This window comes from Phyllobates terribilis, unplaced genomic scaffold (assembly GCF_046119375.1).
Source record: "Phyllobates terribilis strain yellow unplaced genomic scaffold, ASM4611937v1 Scaffold_11__3_contigs__length_659146591, whole genome shotgun sequence".
Classification (NCBI taxonomy): Eukaryota; Metazoa; Chordata; class Amphibia; order Anura; family Dendrobatidae; genus Phyllobates; species Phyllobates terribilis.
Window position 1 is genome coordinate 611,358,398 of NW_027362771.1, and position 5,794 is coordinate 611,364,191.

Here is a 5,794-nt window from a genome sequence, read left to right on the forward strand (position 1 = left end):
ATGTGAGACAGCCTTCTAAAGTAGTCTTGCCTTTCATTGGACACACCTGCCAAACTAATTAGCACAGGTGTCTGCAATTGCTTACAGTGATATAAAGAGCCCTGACACACATCACCATCAATGAGTTTAATTGACAAACAAACAAATTCTTCCCTTATCACTCCTAAACACTTTTTGCATAATAATTTGGAACACAGTGTACATGTGCTTTTCCACAAAACACCAGTGGTTCACGTAGTAAATCTTACAGTTCTAACTTGCCAACCGTGGTCTGTATGGAGTTGTTCAATAAAGGGCCCAAAATTAAGATAACATAGATGGGAGAGGTCTCTATGAATAGGAAATCCTAAGTATTTGATACCCTGTGAGGGCCAGGCAAAGGGAAAGTTGGACTGGATGGAATCCTATATGGATTTGGGGAGGGAGACATCGAGGGCCTCAGACTTCGCTGCATTGATTTTAAAATTTGACCATGTAACAAAGTGATCTATTTCAGCCATAACAGCATGGATGGATATATGTGATTGAGTGATATATACTAGGACATCATCAGCAAATAGAGAGCACTTGTACTCGGTGCCTCCCACCTCAATCCACCTAATATTGGGGTTATGGCGAATTGATGAGAGCAGGTGCTCCGTCACTAGGATGTATAAGAGAGGGGACAGAGAACATCCCTGCCTTGTCCCATTGGTTATTGTGAAAGGTGATGAAAATGTTCTGACGCGCCCCCTGGGCCTTGGGACACCCGGAGTCGGACCCTTTTTGGTGGATGCTGGTGGTTGTAGTCTCCGTGGCGGCGACCCGGTTCCGTGGCTCAGGGCGGTCAAACCAGTGGCGCAACTATTTATGTGGTTTTGATGTTTTAATGTCCGACTACGCCACCCGTGGATTGCGGTCGAGGCGAACCGCCGCTCCAGGGCAGACCGCTGAGGCTGGTGTTGTGGGTGCAGCAGAGCGTAGCATAACTCCCCACGGGAGGAGTATAGCCTCAGGGCAGTGTATGCGGAGGATGGGGGCGATGGTGCAGGGCAGCAGCAGTAATGACACGGAGTCAGTGATGCAGTTTAGGGCCTTTACTCACAGTTCTTATTATCCAGACCACGTCTGCAGGTAACGGCTGCCCACGTCGTACTGTGTTCACCAGGTGAGGGGCTCAGACAACTCCCAGATAACTTTGGAGTGCTTCACAGGACCCCATTTGTGTGTCCTTTGTCTGGCCTTTCTTACCAACCCTTCTGTCCGGCTGCCTCGGGCCTCCTCTTGGTAAACTTGGCGCCAGTTTCCCTGACCCTATGTGGTGCCTTCCTAGCGGGTGTAGCGAGGGGCTGCGCCACATAAAATGTCACAGCCTCCTGTTTCTAGCTGAGGGTCGTTTCCTGCCTCCACTAGTTTCGGGGACCGGTCTCCCCCTTTGGCCTGACCCCTCCACGCAGGTGGATTCGGGCGTGCGGTGGCGACTCGCCCGTCCGCACCCCTGAGATCCCTTCGTTCCTCATTCCTGGAGCCTTCTCCGCTCCTCTTCCTTCCTTCTCCCTCTTCCAGGCCTGGGCCTCTGTTACTAGGCCCGCCTCCGGAGCAGAGCTCATGCAGAGCCCCTGCTCCCAGCCACTTCTGCTCAGACTTCTCTGCACTGAACTAAGATGGTGCCCACCTTTTATACTCCCTTCTCAATGCACCCAGGAACTGCTTCCTCCCTGCTCCTGCACTACAGGGTTCCCCTTCCTCAGTGTTCCCTCCCCCCACTCCAGCCAGGGACAGGGACTGTCGTGCCCATCTCAGGGACATATTGGTCGCCCTGCCCCACGGCAATGTGGTGTAATGCATTCAGGTGTCGGGTCCTGATCCACACTACATCCTTACCTGAGAGTGAGATATCACACCTCTGGGTGAGGTGCAATACCTTTGTAGCAACCGAGCCCACAGGGTGCTACAGTTCCATTTATCTTCAGCCTAGGTGACGTATTGCGATACAGGGCTGTGATTTTGGCTATAAAAGGGTCCCCTAGACCCCTACCCCAAGCTTTTTAAGAGAATCATATATGGCGTGCCAGGAGACTCTATGGAATGCTTTCTCAGCATCCAACGAGAGTATCTAATTACAAATTTTTAACTGCATCTAGCCCAGGAAATACTTTGTGCCTAGTAGCAGGGTCTGCTAGTCAGCGGATTATCCCGGCTGTTAAGCAAGCTACACCACCTGTAGTTTGGACACTTCATTTTTTCAAAGGAAATGCTTCGGGACCACGGGATACTCAGTGAAGAGCATCAGGAGGCACCACAAGGCATAGGGGCTCGGACTGGCAGTATGATGCCTTGCGGTGGACAGCCGAGCTCGATCCTTATAAAAGCTTTTTAACTGCAGCAGCTTTAGTGGACGCTACTGGAGCTGGAATTACGCGGCTGCTGGCATGAGACTTGCCCTCCAATAGATCCTTGTAAATGGATTTAAAGTGTATTTATTCAAATTAGAGAGACAATTTAAATTAAAAAGCTTAGAGCTGCCTCCACCACAGGGGGGCTCGCTCGACCCACCAGCGGACAGGCACCAGTATTGGGAGAGGGGGGCTGGCCGTCAGGGTTCACCGCTGCTCTGGCACAAACCCGGCGACACGGAGGTGGCACGGGCAGGAGCGGACTGAACGTGTCGGCTTCTCACTTTTTGGATTTTAGAAGGGCATGACATGCCTATATCTGTGTCTCCCCCTCCTTTTACTCCTCCACGTCTTTTCTTTTCGCCTGACTATATGTACTTGTCACTTTTCCATGTGTTTGTTGTGTCTTCTGAGCAGTTTGTCAGCTTTTGGACACCTTTGAAGGTGTTTTCTATGTGTTTCTATGTGTTTTTGTTTGCCTGCCATTGATTTTAACGGTGTTCGAAGGTGTTCGACGAACAGTTCGACGAACAGTTCGGCGAACACACGGGTGTTCGACGAACCGAACCGAACTCGAACACTACGGGGGTGGCTCAACACTAGACATTATACAGCAGTGCAGAGCAGTGTAGCTATGAATCCATCATTAGGGTGACTTACTGGAAAGCAGCAGAAGCAGCATGGATCTGTTTATGTTTGCTAATCACTCTACTCATCCTGTATTGCTAATCCTTAAAAGGCAGAAGGGATATGAGCTAGCAGTTAGACTTCTTTTGACCAATATTGATTTTGGCAAATTTTGAGAATGGTTGATCATTGATTGAACTGACATGGAAGTAACATAGATGGTAAATTATGTAATTAATTCTGATGCCTAATGCCATCATGACCAATCATATGCAGTATTCATACGTATGACTTGTTCACATGTACCTTTTCTTCTACAGCTCAGAGAAGATCACTTGATGTTACATTTGCTTTCTTAGAGAGCACAGAAGCAAAATAGGAATTTAAGAGTTCAGTCTTCTCAACATAATTATTGACCACTTTACCCTTTCATCCTTTAAAAATCCTATAGCATGTTTGGCTTTTCTTTAACTTTTGACTTAGTTCCAAAATCCTTTCTTATTGCTTTTGGTCTCTCTTGCAAGCCTCACTTCATTACTAGCTTTAACTCTTCTAACGCTAGCCCAGCTTTCCTTGCAGACAACATTATATTCTTCTTTAGATATGAACCCTTCTTTTCATTTGATATTCAATTCTTTGTTCCTTTTTAGCAAGTTTTTAAGTTCAGTATTCAGCCATCCCGGTCTCCATAAATGCTTTCCATTCTTCCTTATTTTTGGGATTGTTACTGATTGTGCAGTGAGAATTTAATTAAGCAAAATCTGCCATCCTTTCTGGACATTTCTTTCCTTTAGAACATCCTACCTTTCCTTCCTTTTTACTGAGTCCATTAAAAACTGCCTTTCTACAGTACAAGCTTAAAATCTCAGTTTTCGCAGGTTTTCCACCTTTTGTAGTTCAAAAGTATAGGATAGAATTACCGCTGCCTCCTAAATTCTCAACCCCCTTTACTTCCTCAACTGTTTCCTAATTTTTGGTAAAAATTAGATTCAAATAAATAATGGATTTGAACCCACACCTCCATAGAGACTGGAGCCTTAATCCAGCGCCTTAGACCGCTCGGCCACGCTACCTCATAAGGATGTTCAAACTTATTTAAATCAGAAATTTGCTAATGATATAAGTTGCAGAAAACATTGTGTAACTAGACAAAAATACAAATGTTATTATGCATGAGCAATTTAGTTATCAGGGATTTGTTTGTACATTGACTCTGGGGTACCATTTTGCAAAACTTATTACTTGTATCCAGATATTTAACTAATCTTTCCTCTGTTTTCTCATCCGCTAATTTTTAGATAACACTGAATTAGGTGCTATAGATTACTTGCTATGATCTCCCATATACAGGACACTCAAACATGAAGGATTCCTACACCCCTGCCTGTACGTAACAGATAATCAGAAGCAGCAGCAAGGAAGACATTATACAGCAGTGCAGAGCAATGTAGCTATGAGTTCATCACTAGGGTGACTTACTGGAAAGCAGCAGAAGCAGCATAGCTCTGTTTATGTTTGCTAATCACTCTGCTCATCTTGTATTGATAATCCTAAAAAGGCAGCAGGGATATGAGCTAGCAGTTAGACTTCTTTTGACCAAGATTGATTTTGGCAAATTTTGAGAATGGTTGATCATTGATTGAACTGACATGGATGTAACATAGATGGTAAATGATGTAATTAATTCTGATGCCTAAAGCCAGCATGACCACCCATATGCAGCATTCATACGTATGACTTGTTCACATGTTCCTTTTCTTCTACAGCACAGTGAAGATCACTTGATGTTACATTTGCTTTCTTAGAGAACACAGAAGCCAAATAGGAATTTAAAAGTTCAGTCTTCTCAACATAATTATTGACCACTTTACCCTTTCATCCTTTAAAAATCCTATAGCATCTTTGGCTTTTCTTTTACTTTTGACTTACTTCCAAAATCCTTTCTTATTGCTTTTGGTCTCTCTTGCAAGCCTCAATTCATTACTGGCTTTAGCTCTTCTAACGCTAGCCCAGCTTTCCCTGCAGACAGCATTATATTCTTCTTTAGATATGAACCCTTCTTTCCATTTGATACTCATTTCTTTGTTCCTTTTTAGCAAGCTTTTAAGTTCAGTATTCAGCCATCCTGGTCTCCATAAATGCTTTCCATTCTTCCTTCTTTTCGGGATTGTTACTGATTGTGCAGTGATAATTAAATTTAGCAAAATCTCCCTTCCTTCCTGGACATTTCTTTCCTTTAGAGCATCCTACCTTTCCTTCCTTTTTACTGAGTCCATTAAAAACTTCCTTTCTACAGTCCAATCTTATAGTCTCAGTTTTCGCATATTTTCCTCCTTTTGCAGTTCAAAATTTAAGGATAGCATGATCGCTGCCTCCTAAGTTCTCAATCCCCTTTATTCCTCAACCGTTTCCTAATTTTTGGTAAAGATTAGATCCAAATAAATAATGGCAGCGGTGGGACTTGAACCCACGCCTCCAGAGAGACTGGAGCCTAAATCCAGCACCTTAGACCGCTCGGCCACGCTACCTCTTACAGATGTTTAAAGTTATTTATATCAGAAGTTTGCTTTTGATGTAAGTGGCAGAAAATATTTTATATCCAATAAGACAAAAAGACAAATGTTATTATGCAACAGCAACGTAATTATCAGGGAATTGTTTGTACATTGACTCTGGGGCACCATTTTACAAAACATATGACTTGTATCCAGATATTTAACTAATCTTTCCTATGTTGGCTCATGCGCTAATTTTTAGATATCACTGAATTAGGTGGTATAGATAACTTGCTA

The 5,794-nt window shown here is 44.0% G+C and overlaps 1 non-coding gene across 1 annotated transcript; it reads right to left on the reverse strand.

Annotated features, from left to right (window-relative positions):
* Positions 1-5,448: 5,448 nt before the first annotated feature.
* Positions 5,449-5,530, reverse strand: TRNAL-UAG (transfer RNA leucine (anticodon UAG)). Its single transcript has one exon. It is a non-coding gene; the product is annotated as a tRNA-Leu (tRNA).
* Between the last annotated feature and the right edge of the window lie 264 nt (positions 5,531-5,794).